Source organism: Ostrinia furnacalis, unplaced genomic scaffold (genome assembly GCF_004193835.3).
Source record: "Ostrinia furnacalis isolate ACB-3 unplaced genomic scaffold, ASM419383v2 OfSCF0890, whole genome shotgun sequence".
NCBI classification, from domain to species: Eukaryota; Metazoa; Arthropoda; class Insecta; order Lepidoptera; family Crambidae; genus Ostrinia; species Ostrinia furnacalis.
This window is the reverse complement of record NW_021131129.1, coordinates 700,244-715,572: the sequence shown is the minus strand read 5'-3', so window position 1 is coordinate 715,572 and position 15,329 is coordinate 700,244.

The following is a 15,329-nucleotide window of genomic DNA, read 5'->3' as shown; positions in this document are numbered from 1 at the left end:
CGCAAACACATGTGATTTGGATGACCATGCAATATTATGATGACATGGAGCTGATCTGATGATGGAGCTGGAAGGTGGCCATAGGAACTCTATAATAAAACGACCTAAATCCATCGAGTTTGGGCTCGTTCGTTTTGTATTGATGAGTACTTTAATTCTATATAGTAATCAGGGTCTAATGATGGAGCTGGAAGGTAATTCGCAATAAAACGACACAATCGCATCAAGTTTGGGTTTGGTTCAATTTTAATTTCTGTGATGGGTCTGGGTGTTAATATGTATAATAAGTTTGTATTTACAAAAAAAATGTATTTAAGTATGTTTATATCCGTTTTCTAGTGAGCAGCCACTGTGAATGTACGTCACGCGTGGTCACGTGACCGTCGGCGGGACTCAATATTTAAGCGAACTTTGAATGCGTATAAAATCATAACTACTGGGTATTTTTGAATGAAATAAAAACTTATGTATTTGTAAATGTAAAAGCCTAACTGTAACATAGGTTTCAAGTGATTTTGCATACCTATTAACATTCTCAATTGATGAACTAAAAGACTTTTTCTTTCTTTATTTCTTTTATCTACTGGCAAATTAAGAAAATCTTAAAATGTATTTCAAATAGAAAATATTTACTCGTAGACCAATACAAACAAATATGCACATAAATATTTGTTTATTTGGCGATTGAAGTCAAGACTTCTGGAACAGTAATTCAGTATGCGGTTCACCTGGTCAGTTGGTCAGTAAACTAACAACATATGCAAAAAAATAACAACAGGACCCTGAAAACTGCCAGCTTCGATTTGATTCATAACTAGCTCACCTTTCGCTGAAAACGCGCGCGTATTAAGGATATTTTTAATTGTTTTTGCTTTTTTGTCCTAGTTTTTTTAAAGTAAAAACAAAGTGACTGAAAAAATTGTGATGTGACTTTTTAAGCTAGTTATTTAAATTAAAAATTAGAAACTTTTCAGTGACCAAATCTATGTAATTTTCACGTGAAAAGTTAATCTAAAAATTGTGTTTTTAACTAGTAAAATTAGCAAAAGAACTATTTTTGCGTGCAGTTTGAGAGCAAAGTGAGTTAAATCTTTTTGTGAAAAACTTTTTTGTAAAAAGAAGACTTTTTTGTTAAAAAACTTTTTGGTCAAAAAATGACCGAGACCAAAATCACTTTACACAAAGCGGTGCCGAAGAAAAAGGCCATAAAATTATGGCGTCTATATTTACGGAGCGGGTTTCATTCTCTATTCCTACTTGTGTGCTGGGTGGTCAGTTTTAAGGGGTTCCTTATATGGTACCATATCACTGAAGAACAGATTCAAGAGGAGCCCATATTGGGAGACTGCAAGAGGTTTACACCATTGTATTTCACTAATTGGAACTATGTAAGTACCATTTTAGTCAATACATAACATATTTTTCTTCCATAATCCAAAAAATTCGGTTTGTACTTACATACACCAGTCTTATAGAGCCAGTTTTATAGAGCCGGTCTCAAGTAAATACATTGTTTTAAGTTTTAATCCCAGAAGTGATATTTTCTACTTTAAGTATGGGGTCAAAGAATAGTGCGAATCCACGTATGGAAGTTGGACCAAGTGCTGCCCAGAATGAAACCATAGTTTTGTTCCTCACGCCAATACTAGTGTGTAAACCGAATCGCACTAAAATCTATCCCTGAAGTTAGGAGAAAAAAAGAGTTTTGTTTTGAATTATTTACTGCTTTTGGCGTTGTAATCGAGTACTTTGTGCTACGCCAGATGTCGCAGGCTCGAGCTATGTACAAGACAGATAAAGTTATTTCACAATTCCACCTCTGTTTTAATTGGTCTTTTTCATCCTTTTACTGTGCATTTCTTCCATTTTCTATGCCCACCCTCTTGCCTAACCCCCTTAGAGTAGGCGCACACCGTTGATTTTTATATGGCCGATAGTTGTGCCCGATTTTAATTTGTATGAAGAATCGGCCAAATCGAATCGGCGTAGTGTGCGCACTCCCATACATGCCCGTACTGATCAACTGCCCGACTAAACTATCGGCCAACTAAAAATCAACGGTGTGCGCCTACTCTTACTAATAAAAATTACACGCCCTTTGAACAGTGTTATAAATTGAAGTTTATGGCAACGTCATTTTTAGCACAGGGCTTAGTGTGAGTTTACATCAAATAAAATATGAAAATTTTAGTTCTCGAAAGTTTCCGCTAGGGGCACTGTACAATCCGTCATACATTTAATGTCATTTTTACGCGCTCACTAGTGACGACGTTTAATGTAAACTCACACTATGCCCTCTGTTCAACAAGCGTATAACTTTTTATCAGTATGGGGGTAAGATATTATTTACAAAAAGTATTTCATACTTTACTTTGATAATAATGATGCTTTAACAATTTTTCTAGGACATTTTTCTACTAATATTTATTTATTTACACACACACATTTACTATTGTTAATATGTATTTTTCTATTAACTAAAAGCGATTGCCGACATTATTGCAAATGTTTAATAATATAAATTAGAAATACTTGTTTTAAAGGTGAACTAGCATGAACAGTCAACAACAGTCTAATATTTTTGCGAAACAGTACTTATTACCGTTCATAAAGATTTTACATGTTTTAGTTGATATTATGTGGTTGTATGTACGTGCATGTATGTATTGCATTGGACACACTCTACTTGCCATGATAGAAATGTATTAAAACGGAAATGGATTATTATTTTAAGTGCTGCATTGTATCAATAACAGTAAGGTTTACCCAAATGTTGCTTAGCGATTGTAAACATAAATACATTTACATACAATTTAACCGCCTCTGTGGTCTAGTTGTATGACCACCTGCTTCAGACGCAGAGGTCCCAGGTTCGATTTCCAGTGGGGGCAGATTTTTTTGTTCAGTTGGGTTCGGGCTTGTTCTAAGTCCGCCTGGCTAGCTACCACCATCATACCTAAGTCTGTCGCCATAATAACAATGTTAACAGCATTGTTGTGTTCCGGAAACATTTAAAAAAATCTTGCCATACTTATGTTTATGTATTTTTGTTTGAACATAATCGTCACGACTTCTCATCGATTAGTTACGATTCGACATTACAATCGATTTGTTAAACACGCTCATGTAAAGTTGCATCACTACTACTAAAAACCTTCGAAGTTATCGAATGTTGACGTCTTACGAGTATTTTGATTTTGGTCTATAGATTTTGATTCAGGTAAATATTAGTTAGTTAAAACAAAACACAAAAATATTTTAAATTGCATTAAAAATATTTTTCTTTCGATAGTTTGAGAAACGATGGGTTTTTAATACAATGTATCTATCTAAATATACATATAACTCAAAGGTGACTGACTGAATGACTGACATAGTGATCTATCAACGCACAGCCCAAACCACTGGACAGATAGGGATTAAATTTGGCATGCAGGTAGATGTTATGACGTCGGCATCCGCTAAGAAAGGATTTTACAAAACTCCGCCCCTAAGGGGGTAAAACGGGATCCACGCGTACGAAGTCGCGGGCGGCCGCTAGTTCAGTATAATATCTAACAAATCGTAAAAAATAACAACGTCATTGTAATTTTAGTACATTATAAGTACTTGTGGTCAAGTAAAATTGACCGGCAAAGAAGTTAACAACAGTGTAAAACTCCGGTCAATACCGGTTATTTTCAGATTCATGATTATGTCATTGCAAAATAATGTTTAGTGCACTTATGTTTCAATTTATCACTATGTTGTTAACCAACAAAATCAATACATACCTTTTCGTCTTCCTATTGAAACGTTAGTGCTAAATAAATAATAGAGAATAATATGTTCGTTCGTTCGTTCGTTTCAGCCGAAAGACGTCCACTGCTGGACAAAGGCCTCTCTCCCAAGGATTTCCACAAAGTCCGGTCCTGCGCCGCTCGCATCCAGGCACCTCCCGCGACCTTCACCAGATCGTCGGTCCACCTAGTGGGAGGCCTGCCCACGGTACGTCTTCCGGCTCGTGGTCGCCACTCAAGAACTTTTCTGCCCCAGCGGCCATCAGCTCTCCGAGCTATGTGCCCTAATAATATATTACCTTTCTATAGGTTTAGATTACAGGATATAAAAGATTACGAGCATTTACGAGTTTGTTGAATGATCCTACGTAAGAGTTTTTTTAATTACATAATAAGTCGAACCTTAACTTCAATTCCTCCTATGTTCTTCTGATTAATTTCGTTGCGGGTCCAATGACAGTTTATACTTTCCCCCGGGACAAGCTTGGCCTTCACTGGTTGGGTTTTTTTTGACGGTCAAGCTGTAGATTTTGGCTACACAGGAGTTGCAGCGGTGGGAACGTCCCGTATAATAAATTATTCTAAATGTAATACAACTTTAATGGTTTTCAGTGCGTACTGGCAATAAAGATTTATGACTTCAAGCTCCATTTAACTTGTCTTAAACCTGGACTCGAACCGGTTTACATGCGTAGTTACCGTCGCGTCACATCATCTAACCACCGAGCAATAAACATGATGGGTGAATGGAAAAAGCTTAAAAGCTGAACACAAATCTATATATATAAAAGAAAGTCGTGTTAGTTACTTCGCTTATAACTCAAGAACGGCTGAACTGATTTAGCTGAAAATTGTCAGGGAGGTAGTTTAGAGCCAGGAGAAGGACATAGGATACTTTTTATCCCGTTCGAAATAAAAAAAAAAGTCTGCTTATTTATTGCCATTAAGGCGGAACAAAGTTCGCCGGGTCAGCTAGTAAATAATAATTTATTCAAAATTAGTTGCACTGACATATTCACCATTTTAGCCACAGGATGTCCACTGCTGAACAAAGGCCTCTCCCAATGATTTTCATATTGACCAGTTGGTAGCAGCCTGCATCCAGCGCCTTCCTGCTAAATTTATGAGGTCGTCGGTCCACCTTGTGGAACGTCTCACCTGGCCTCCACTTCAGAACCTTACTGCCCCAGCGGCCATCAGCTCTACGAGCTATGTGCCCCGCTCACTGCCGCTTGATTTTAGCAATTCTGCGTGCTATGTCGGTCACTTTGGTTCTCCTGCGGATCTCCTCATTTCTGATTCGATCACGCAGGGAAACTCTGAGCATAGTACGCTCCGTTGCTCTTTGGTGGCCTTGAGCCTTCTTATGAGGCCTTATGAGGCTCCTAAATGGTGTTATCGAACAGTCTCATCTTCTTCTTTGTATGATATCCATTGAAATATCATGCGTCATACGTTGATGTATAGAATAATAGAAACAAACATGTTTAACAGACATACGTCGGTCATGTTAACAATAACGACTGGATATACTCGTACAATATTAGAAAAGAAGATCAAGATGATATGGATTTTGTAAATCCTCAATCAAATGAATTCAAATCAAATTATTTATTTTATGCCCTTTCCAGGGCGCTTATACATGTCCCAAATATATCTTGCCCTACCACCACTTCGGGACAACATATGGGCTGGTGCTGAGAAGAAGTGGCGGAAGAAACTCAGTCACCTTTAATTAAAATTAATGTAGCTTAGTAGTAAGAACCTTAACTTCGAACTCCTCCTATATTCTTCTGATTAATTTCGTTGCGGGTCCAATGACAGTTTAACTTTCCCCCGGGACAAACTTGACCTTCATTGGTTGGGTTTTTATGGCAGTCAAGAGATCCTGGCTACACAGGATTTGCAGTGGTGGGAACGAGAGGTGGAAATAGTCCCGTAATGGCTCAATGTTGTCCGCGTGGGACTGGTCGAATCAAGATCCAAGGACCGGCGGTGGTTCGGACCCTACCACAGCTCGACTATGTGACCCACTCGTAACACAAGCGTATTTAGCTTACCACGAGGGGTTAACAGGATGTTTAATATTTCATAAACAGATTAACATTCTTAAAAAAACGGATGTTTTAGATAATTATAATACCTACATATTCAATATTCAAATATGTATTTATTTTTTGTACATATTGTTGCCTTAGGCATAGGTCACCTCTGTGACCGTCGGAAAACAAAATGCAATATGTTTATGTTAATAAGGATATGTCAGTCCTGTTGACATTATCAGCCGGATATATACATATAAAAGGATTCGTCGCACTATCAAATCTACTTTTACAATAAAGTAAACCGTGAACGTGAACCTCGTGAACACTATAGGCCTTATACAGAAGCTCAAAGTTGCACAGCGTGCTATGGAGAGGGCTATGCTATGAACTAAAGTCGCTGACATAGCCCGACGGATTAGCAAGCTGAAGTGGCAATGGTTAGGGCACATAGTACGCAGAACTGACGGCCGATAGGGCAGCAAGGTTTTGAAGTGGAGGCCACGTGGGAATTGCAGGAAGGCGCTGAATGCTACCAACCGGTCAATTGGCATTGGGGGAGGCTTATGTTTATCTAAGCCTAGACTGCATCTATCAACAGGTGCGATTGCTGTCAAATGCCTTGTCTTGCATAAAAAAAAATAGAGGACGTCCTGTGGCTGAAATATGATGAATCAATGAAGTGATTAGACTTATCACTTGCCTACATTCCCCACGCTGGATATACAGTTTGGGAAGGCCTGGTTTTGTAGGTACACGCAAACGGAGTCGCAGTACAAAATTATAGTTATAAATAACTACAATTTCTACCGCTACAAACATACAAATAAATATCCTTGCAAATTTTAACTCAGTGCTTCCGAATCTTCTAAAACTAAAAAACATGTTCTCCAAAGTAACAAAGAAATGTGTGTTGAAGAAGAGATGTGCCCAAAGCTTTCTTTTAATCATTCTGCTAAAAGTGTGTTCCATGGGGCTCTAAGTGTAGCGTATATATTTTATTTTGGTGTATCACTAAGTTTATACTTGAATGTAACCGAAGATCAGATGAAGCATCCCATGGTCAAGCTAGCGATGCAATATCCATTGGCGTATCTTACTAACTGGAACTTGGTATGTACTTTGAACTGTATTTTAGATTGTAGTTACTTTTTGGTGCACATCTACACTGATCTGAGTCATCAAATCAAATCAAATCAAAATATTTCTTTCAATTTAGACCACTGGTGGCACTTATGAACTTCAAAATATAATAAAAAAGGTAGCCCTTATGGGGCACTTTAAATGTCTCCTTATCTTTTGGGCCCTACCAGCGCTTCGAGACAAACATATGGCAAGTGCTGAGAAGAAACGCCGGAACAAACAATCCAAACAAAAAACATCTGACCGATTTGGTCAAGCTGTATATTATGTGTGTATTATGTATAATACCTATTCTTTGCAAATAAATGTTTGAATTTGAATTTGACTCTGTAGATCCTGGCTACACAGGAGTTGCAGCGGTGGAAACGAGAGGTGGGAATAGTCCCGTTATACATTACTCACATTCAACATTCAAATATGTACCTATTTTATTTATTGTACATAACATTGCTGTCTTACGTCAGTGATTGGCGGAAAACAATATACAATAGGTAATAATAGGTATGTTTATGTTAATATGGATATGTCAGTCCTGTTGACATTATCGGCCGGATATATACATATAAAATATTCTTCGCTCTATCAAATCTATTTTTGTATTGATTAATCAATAAGTAAACCGTAACCAAACTAAACACGGGACTACACATCAAACAGAGAACGGGCAGCAGCGCTCTCTGAAAAACATCAATCTCTTAAACTGCAATCTCCAACACGCCTGCCAAGCGTGGGGATTATGGCAAAACCCTCCACTATAGTGGATGGAGGAGGCTCATAGTCCAGCAGTGGACTACAAAGGGCTGTTGATGATGATGATGAACCGAACTAAAGTCGCTGAAAGCACAACGGATTTGTAAGCTGAAGTGGCAATGGGCAGGGCACTTAGCACGCACAACTGACGGTCAATGCAGCAGCAAGGTTCTGGAGTGGAGGTGCGACGTCCACCCACAAGATGGACAGACGACCTCATAAGATTGCAGGAAGGATCACTGTATGCAGGCCGCTACCAACCGGGCAATATGGAAATCATTGGGGGAGGCTTATGTTCAGCAGTGGACGTCCTGTGGCTAAAATGATGATGATGGCGAATCCATAAAGTAACTAATTGAACTTGTCACTTTGCTACATTCCCCACGCTGGATATAGAAAGAAAGAAAGACACATTTATTACAATGGACATCACACAAATACAGGCAATTACATAGACATGACAGTGGCACATAATAATGGAAGAAGAAAAAATAAAAACAAGAGTAAACTGAGCAGTGCCACCCATCCACCAACAAGATGCCCACTGCAACGGGACCCCACTCAGCATATGCCGTGGCCCACGGATATACAGGTTGGGAAAGCCTGATTTTGTAGGTACACGCGAACGGAATCGCAGTTCAAAACTATAGTTATAGATAGCTATATTTTCTACTTCTAGAAACATAAAAAATAAGTATTGAGATTTTTTTTTAATTTTTTATTTTTTTTTGAAAGGAGAGAAGATATAAATTTTAATTAAAAAAATAATTAATTAAAAAATATGTCACCTTAAACATTCTCATCCTCTCATTAAACGGATTCCTCGTGGCGCTCGTGCCTCAGTTGCACAGTGCCTAAGTCAATCCATATCCCATGTAGTTCGAAGCAACTCTGTTGAGGCCTGGGAGCATTTGTTTACTTTTTCTTATAGAGTTTTACACATAAAATCTGAACCAAATAACCATCAATCATTGACAAACAGAATTAAGCAAAATTGTAGTACACCGTGGCAAACCTCTGATAACATTTCCATACCTAACTCCCGTTATTCTAACAGTGAACATTTCATAAAACATGTAGAATCAAAAATCAGCGACGGTGACATTAAAGGTGCTGCGCGCATTATGTTCTCCGACGATCTTATAGCCCCTAATACCCCTGATACCCTCTCGGCCCTTAAAAGCAAACATCCACTTTCAGCAACCACCACAGTATACCCTGAACAACCAGATCCTGCACAGTCCTGCCTCCAGACAACACCAGAAGCATTATTAGGTGCANTCAAAAATACTGAGTAAGTGTTCTGACTCAACTACCATCCACCTAGCCGAAGGCATTAGCGCTTGGAGGCAGTTAAGCTCTGAAAATTTGCCGTTGTCTCTCATCTCACAAAGGCAGTGGGACGAGCCGCTCTGCAGACTTGTACGGAATAACTTATTAAACACGTCTTCCAGTTCTGCAGATCGAGCTCGTCTTCTGGCTGTAGCCGAGTGGGAATCAGGTCTTTGGCTTCACTCCCTACCTTCTCCTCATATTGGCACACTTTTGGATAATACCACTTTTAATTTAGCAGTCTCGCTCCGTTTGGGGGCACCATGCATTGTCCCCCATCGCTGTCCCTGCGGTGACATGGTTGACTCCCTTGGTCATCACGGACTGTCATGCAGCAGAAGTGCCGGGAGATTTTCCCGTCACGCCAGCCTCAATGACATCATACGCAGGTCTCTTTCTAGCGCTTCCGTACCGGCCATTCTTGAACCAAATGGCCTGGTTCGAAGTGATGGTAAGAGACCTGATGGTATGACTTTGGTTCCATGGAAGGTGGGACGGCCACTAGTGTGGGATGCAACCTGCGTAGACACACTGGCACCGTCTCATCTTCCGCAAACCTCGTCTGGGGCTGGTACTGCCGCTGCATCAGCGGAATCCCTCAAGCGACGCAAATATGTAGGTCTTAGTAGTACCTACATGTTTGAGCCATTTGGGGTCGAGACGCTAGGTCCGTGGGGACCAAGTGCTCATCGCCTGTACAGGGAATTAGCCAAGCGGCTGATTGACTGTACAGGTGATAGAAGAGCTGGCGCATTTCTTGGCCAACGAATCAGTTTGGCCATTCAGCGTGGAAATGCAGCCAGCATTCTGGGCACCATGTCGCGTTGTTTGGACAGCGATTTGGGACATATTTTTTATTTGTAAATATTTGTAAATATTTAGTCTATGTAGGTTAATTATTTGTATTATTTTTTTAATTAAAATTTATATCTTCTCTCCTTTCAAAAAAAAATAAGTATTGAAATAAATTAACCATCCTTGCTAATTGTTTGTCAGTGTTTTCGCATCTTCTAAACCTAAAAAACATGTTCTCCAAAAGTTGTAGCAAAGTTATGTGTGGTGAAGAAGAGATGTGGCAAAAGCTCTCTAAAAGAGAGCTTAATCATTCTTTTAAAACTGTGTTCCATGGGGTACTAAGTGTAGCAAGTATATTTTATTTTGTTTTTGGGCTATACATATACTTTAATGTAACAGAAGAACAGATGAAACATCCCATGGTCAAGCAAGCAATAGATTTTGCATTGGCGTATTTTACAAATTGGAACTTGGTATGTACTTTGACAGGTTTTTATATATTATAGAAGTTTTTGTTAGCCTAAGGTGAGAATCGAACACACGACCTTTCGCTTGCCGACAGGCGACTGGTCATCCATCTGAGCTACTTAGACACTGGATGAACCCTGAATAGATCCGTCTTTGGAGATAAATATAAGGCCAAGACCATTCTTTCTTTCTTCATTAGTGAAGAAGAGGTACTTACAACATTAGTGTAACGGTCGACAGCGATAGAAAGATACCTCTAGAATTAGCAATCGGATACCTAAAGTTTTCGTTGGTTTTCGGGTCTTTATCTCGTACCCACTGCTGCGATTCCTGTGTATCCCGGATCTACAGCTTGACCTCCAATACAAACCCAATTGAGGGCAAGTTTATCCATCATCCATCCACAAAGTTTTGCATCATCATCACAGCCATATGACATCTACTGCTGAACATAGGCCTCCCCAATGCTTATCATGTTGCCCGGTTGGTAGCGGCTTGCGTCCAGCGCCTTCCTGCTACCTTTATAATAGCTTTATGCTGAAATAACCCGCAAGCTGAAGTGGCTATAGGCACTAATGGGCAGGGCACATAGTACGCAGAACTGATGGCCGATGGGGCAGCAAGGTTCTGGAGTGGAGTGTATCGGAAAACGCAGAGTGGGACGTCCACCCATAAGGTGGACCGACGACAAAGTTTTGAGTTTACAATAAATTAGTATTAATCTAAAATCTGTTTAAAGTTTCAAAAGAAAAGTAGAGTTTTATCTACGCTTTTGAAGAGCGTTAATTCACTGCCTTAGCGTATTAAAGGCTTATGACAATTTATATAATACCTCATAAGTAATTGAAGTACAAGTGTTTCCTCCAAGTGACGTAGGGTCATAAATGGAACATTGTGTATATGTAACGACACGTTAGTCTCTTTGTGTTTATTTCAAAGAATCTTAACTTTATTTCTTATTTTTTTAGGAAAACATACAGCTTAAATTATAACACAGGTAGCATAATTATAAAAACGTTATAGTAAGAAGTTAGTTTGTTTTAAATGACGTCCCCTACTGGACAAAGGCATCCCCCAATGATTACCACAATGTCCGTCCTATGCTGCCGCATCCAAGTGCTTTCTACGACATCCTATAGCTAGATCCTCTGTCCACTGAGTACGGGACTATTCCCACCTCTTGTTCCCACTGCTGCAACATGTATGTATGCAGTGGACGTCATTTGGCTGAAACGAAGGTCAAGTTTGTCCCGGGGGAAAGGTAACTGTCATTGGACCCACAACGAAATTAATCAGAAGAACACAGGAGTTCAAAGTAAAGGTTCGACTTCCCTCCATTGCAAAGCGTCCACCGAGTAGGAAGCCAGCCTATATTACTTCTGCCGGTCCTTTTCTAATAATTAATCACAAAACTTGGTAGAGTATAGATCGTTTCATCCACGAAGACGCGCCCCACCAAGTTTTGGTCGAGCGAAGCGCAGGGTGCAGGGAGTTTGATCCGAGCATCATTAATTAATTATTTATTGTAGTGTGCGTGTGCACTCATGGATAATTAGCGTGTACCGATAACACTCAAACATTAGCGGAAGAATGGTGGGGCGCGTCTTCGTGGATGAAACGATCTACGTACTCGTACTTTTGTATGTAACCATGAGCATTATTGACCATGTACATAATTTTAGGGAAGGGCCTTGAAAATAATTGTCACAGCGCAAGGTGAAGGATATTCAGTCAATCTGTAATTTTTTATACATATATCATTATTTAAACATTATGCTACATTGATTATTATGTAATGACGCGTCGTTATACAATCAAATGGTATCTAATTTGAATTTGTCACTCCCAAAATTTTTTTTTTTTTAGTTTAAAGTAACATGCTGGCTCGCGACTTCGTACGCGTCAAATAGTTTGAATAACAATTCCTGTTTTTGTAACATTTTCCTTTACTACTCCGCCCCTATTAACTGTAGGGTGATGTTATTAGCCTTCCTTAATGCTAGACAAGGGCTAAACACAAAAAGATTTTATCAAATCGGTCCAGTAGCAGGCCTGGCTCACTCCGCGCGGTACATCCGATAATTACCTACAGCGAAGCGCCCCGCCGGCGGGTATTATATCAGTCGAGTGTCACGCGCGCGCTCGTCAGGACGCTGGCATGCGTTGTAGTATGATTATAATTCTATGATCGAAGTATTATTTAAAAATGGACATAAAGAGAATGAAATATTGTGCGGCGTTCGGGTGTTTAAATTCGAAAAGTAATCTACCGGATTCATCTTTTTTTTCGCTTCCCAAAGATGCTGAAAGGTATGTTGGCCAAGTGGGTAATCAATAATTCTTAGGATAGTATAGGACCCTAACCTACTATGACTACTGCTCAGAATGCGTCACTGCTGGACAAAGGCCTCTCGCAAGGTTTTCCATAATGAATGCATACTTACCTACATACGTACCTCATTACAAATAAGTAGATTAAATTTTTTTCACTAGACAGCAACCCTAACAGCGTAAGAAGAGTTCAGAGGCACGCGATAGAAAGAGACAAAGCTTGTAGGTGAATAAAATTGTAGGTACGTAGTGCTGTGCGAGCTGAATTCCACTGTATCGCGTCGTAGCAAGACTCGCATTTATTTAAATCGTCTTGCGGAGTAATCCTTCTGTACCTGTACTATTACTTATTCTGTGCCAGTAGTTCTTGAAGTCAGCGCGTTCAAACAAACAAAACTCTTCAGCTTTCTAATATTTAGTATAGATAAAGTAAGTAATAAATTATCTCACAAAATTTTAATAAGGTGCAACAAAATTCAAACGTCTCTGGAATATTTCTAATTTTCGATTTTCAAAACCAGATCTGGCATGGACGGCGTCGCATTTTATTATACGTTTTAGCAATTAACGTTGCCTTGATAAAAACATTTGATAAATTAACGATTTGCCATCATATTTGCCAGTATTGAATTGACCCTTCGCCGATCATAACTTCAAATATGACAACTGTCGACATAGAGTCAAATTCGTGCGTAATTTATAACTTTGAAAGTAACAATAACAGAAAAAAATGGCGGCTGATTATGCTAAGCGTATTCCACGGTGGATTGTGTGTGTGTTATATGTACTTATGGTGGTTAGGGCTGTATATTTATTGGAATATAACCGAAGAACAGAAGATGGACCCGATGGTCAACCAGGCGGTGAAGTTCGCAGCGTGCTATTTAACCAATTGGAACGTGGTATGTACTTTGTTTTTTCTTTTTAGGTTCATAATTATTATTTTTATATTCGATCCCGCATTGAGAATTTCAATTTTTAACCGACTTCAAAAAAGGAGGACGGTGTATGTTCGGCTGTATGAATGTTTTTTACGTATATACTTTGAAAATAAAAAGGACTTCGAAAAGGTTTTCATAGTTTACTACATTTTGTAAGAAAGCAGATAAATAATAAAAAGTGTTTATTTCGAACAACTTAAAACGTTTCATATTGTTTGTGGTTAGTAAACAAATTTTGTTATTTCAATAATTAGGGTTCCGTACCTTAAAAGGAAAAAACGGAACCCTTATAAGATCACTTTGTTGTCCGTCCGTCCGTCTGTCAAGACCCTTTATCTCAAGAACGCGTGAACGTATCAAGCTGAAATTCACATGAAATACTCAGGTCTATTGTCCTAAGCTGTGAAAATATCAAACTTCTAAGCCAAGCCAATCAAAAGATACAGCCGATTATGTCGATATTTTCAACAAATTTTCGACACTCGCAAAGGAATCAAAACCTACAGGATACTTCCCGTAAACTCAGAATCTTGAAATTTGGCATAAAGCATTGTCATATAATGCAAATATAGGAAAAATTGCGAAAATTACATTTTTTTAGTTATATAATATAATAAAAATATTTTAATAAAATGAAACTTACTACGTTATTTCTCACGAACGAATAAAGGTATCAAATTGAAATTTATACCAAATACCTAGATCTATTGTCCCTTTAAGAAGTAAAAAAATCAAACTTCTAAGTTAACGCGATCAAAAGATACAGCAGTTTATACCGACACCTTAGACGAATTTCCGTCACACGCTAGGGAATCAAAACCTACAAGGTACTTCCTGTGAACTCAGAATCTTGAAATTCGGCACGAAGCAACGTTATATAGTACAGATAAAGGAAAAATTGCGAAAATGATAAATTTGAAGTTATATAAAATTTAAAATATTATTTTTGCTTACATGACATAAAATATTTTTTTAATAATTATAAACTTACTACCTACCCTTTTTCACATGAACGCGTAGAGATATTAAAGTTGAAATTCATATCAAACACTTCTTAAATCTAATTGCCTCTAAACTGTGAGAAATTCTAAATCAACGAAAAAATTCAAAACGCTGAGGTAGGTACCTACCTATAATGCAAATATAGGAAAAATAATCATACCGCATATTTTGAAATTCGCCACTACTCGCAACGGAATCAAGTAAGTAATTTGATTTAATACGTCATAAATTGTAAACCGCTACGTTTGTACGGCGGAACCCTCGGTGTGCGAGCCCGACTCGCACTTGGCCGGTTTTTTTTTTTTATTTGAAGTCCCTAATTTCAATGGTGAGTAAAAATCTAAAAAAAAGTATAGCCTATTTACTTTTTCAAGCCAGTGGAATTTGTCGCTCGTTTTTATATCTTAGTGTAATGAAAGAAGAAAGAAAGAAAAAGTAATTTTATTCAATCAATAAATTGTGCATTTATTGTGTCAGTTATAGGTGATAGGTACAGTAACAGACCGCTATAACCTGCCGATTGAGCGTACAATATTTTATTTGAATTGTAGTAACATACTATTACTACATAACAAACAATACTATACCGAGTGTCCCAAAAAGCAGTGACAAGCCCAAGTGCAAGTACAAATGCACTTTCGCGTATAGGTTCACATTGAAAGTAGTTTCCGTGCACTGTATGGTGCATTCATGGGGTCACCAGATGCACGCTTGTGTTAACATGTCTAAGCTGTGTCAAGGAAAGG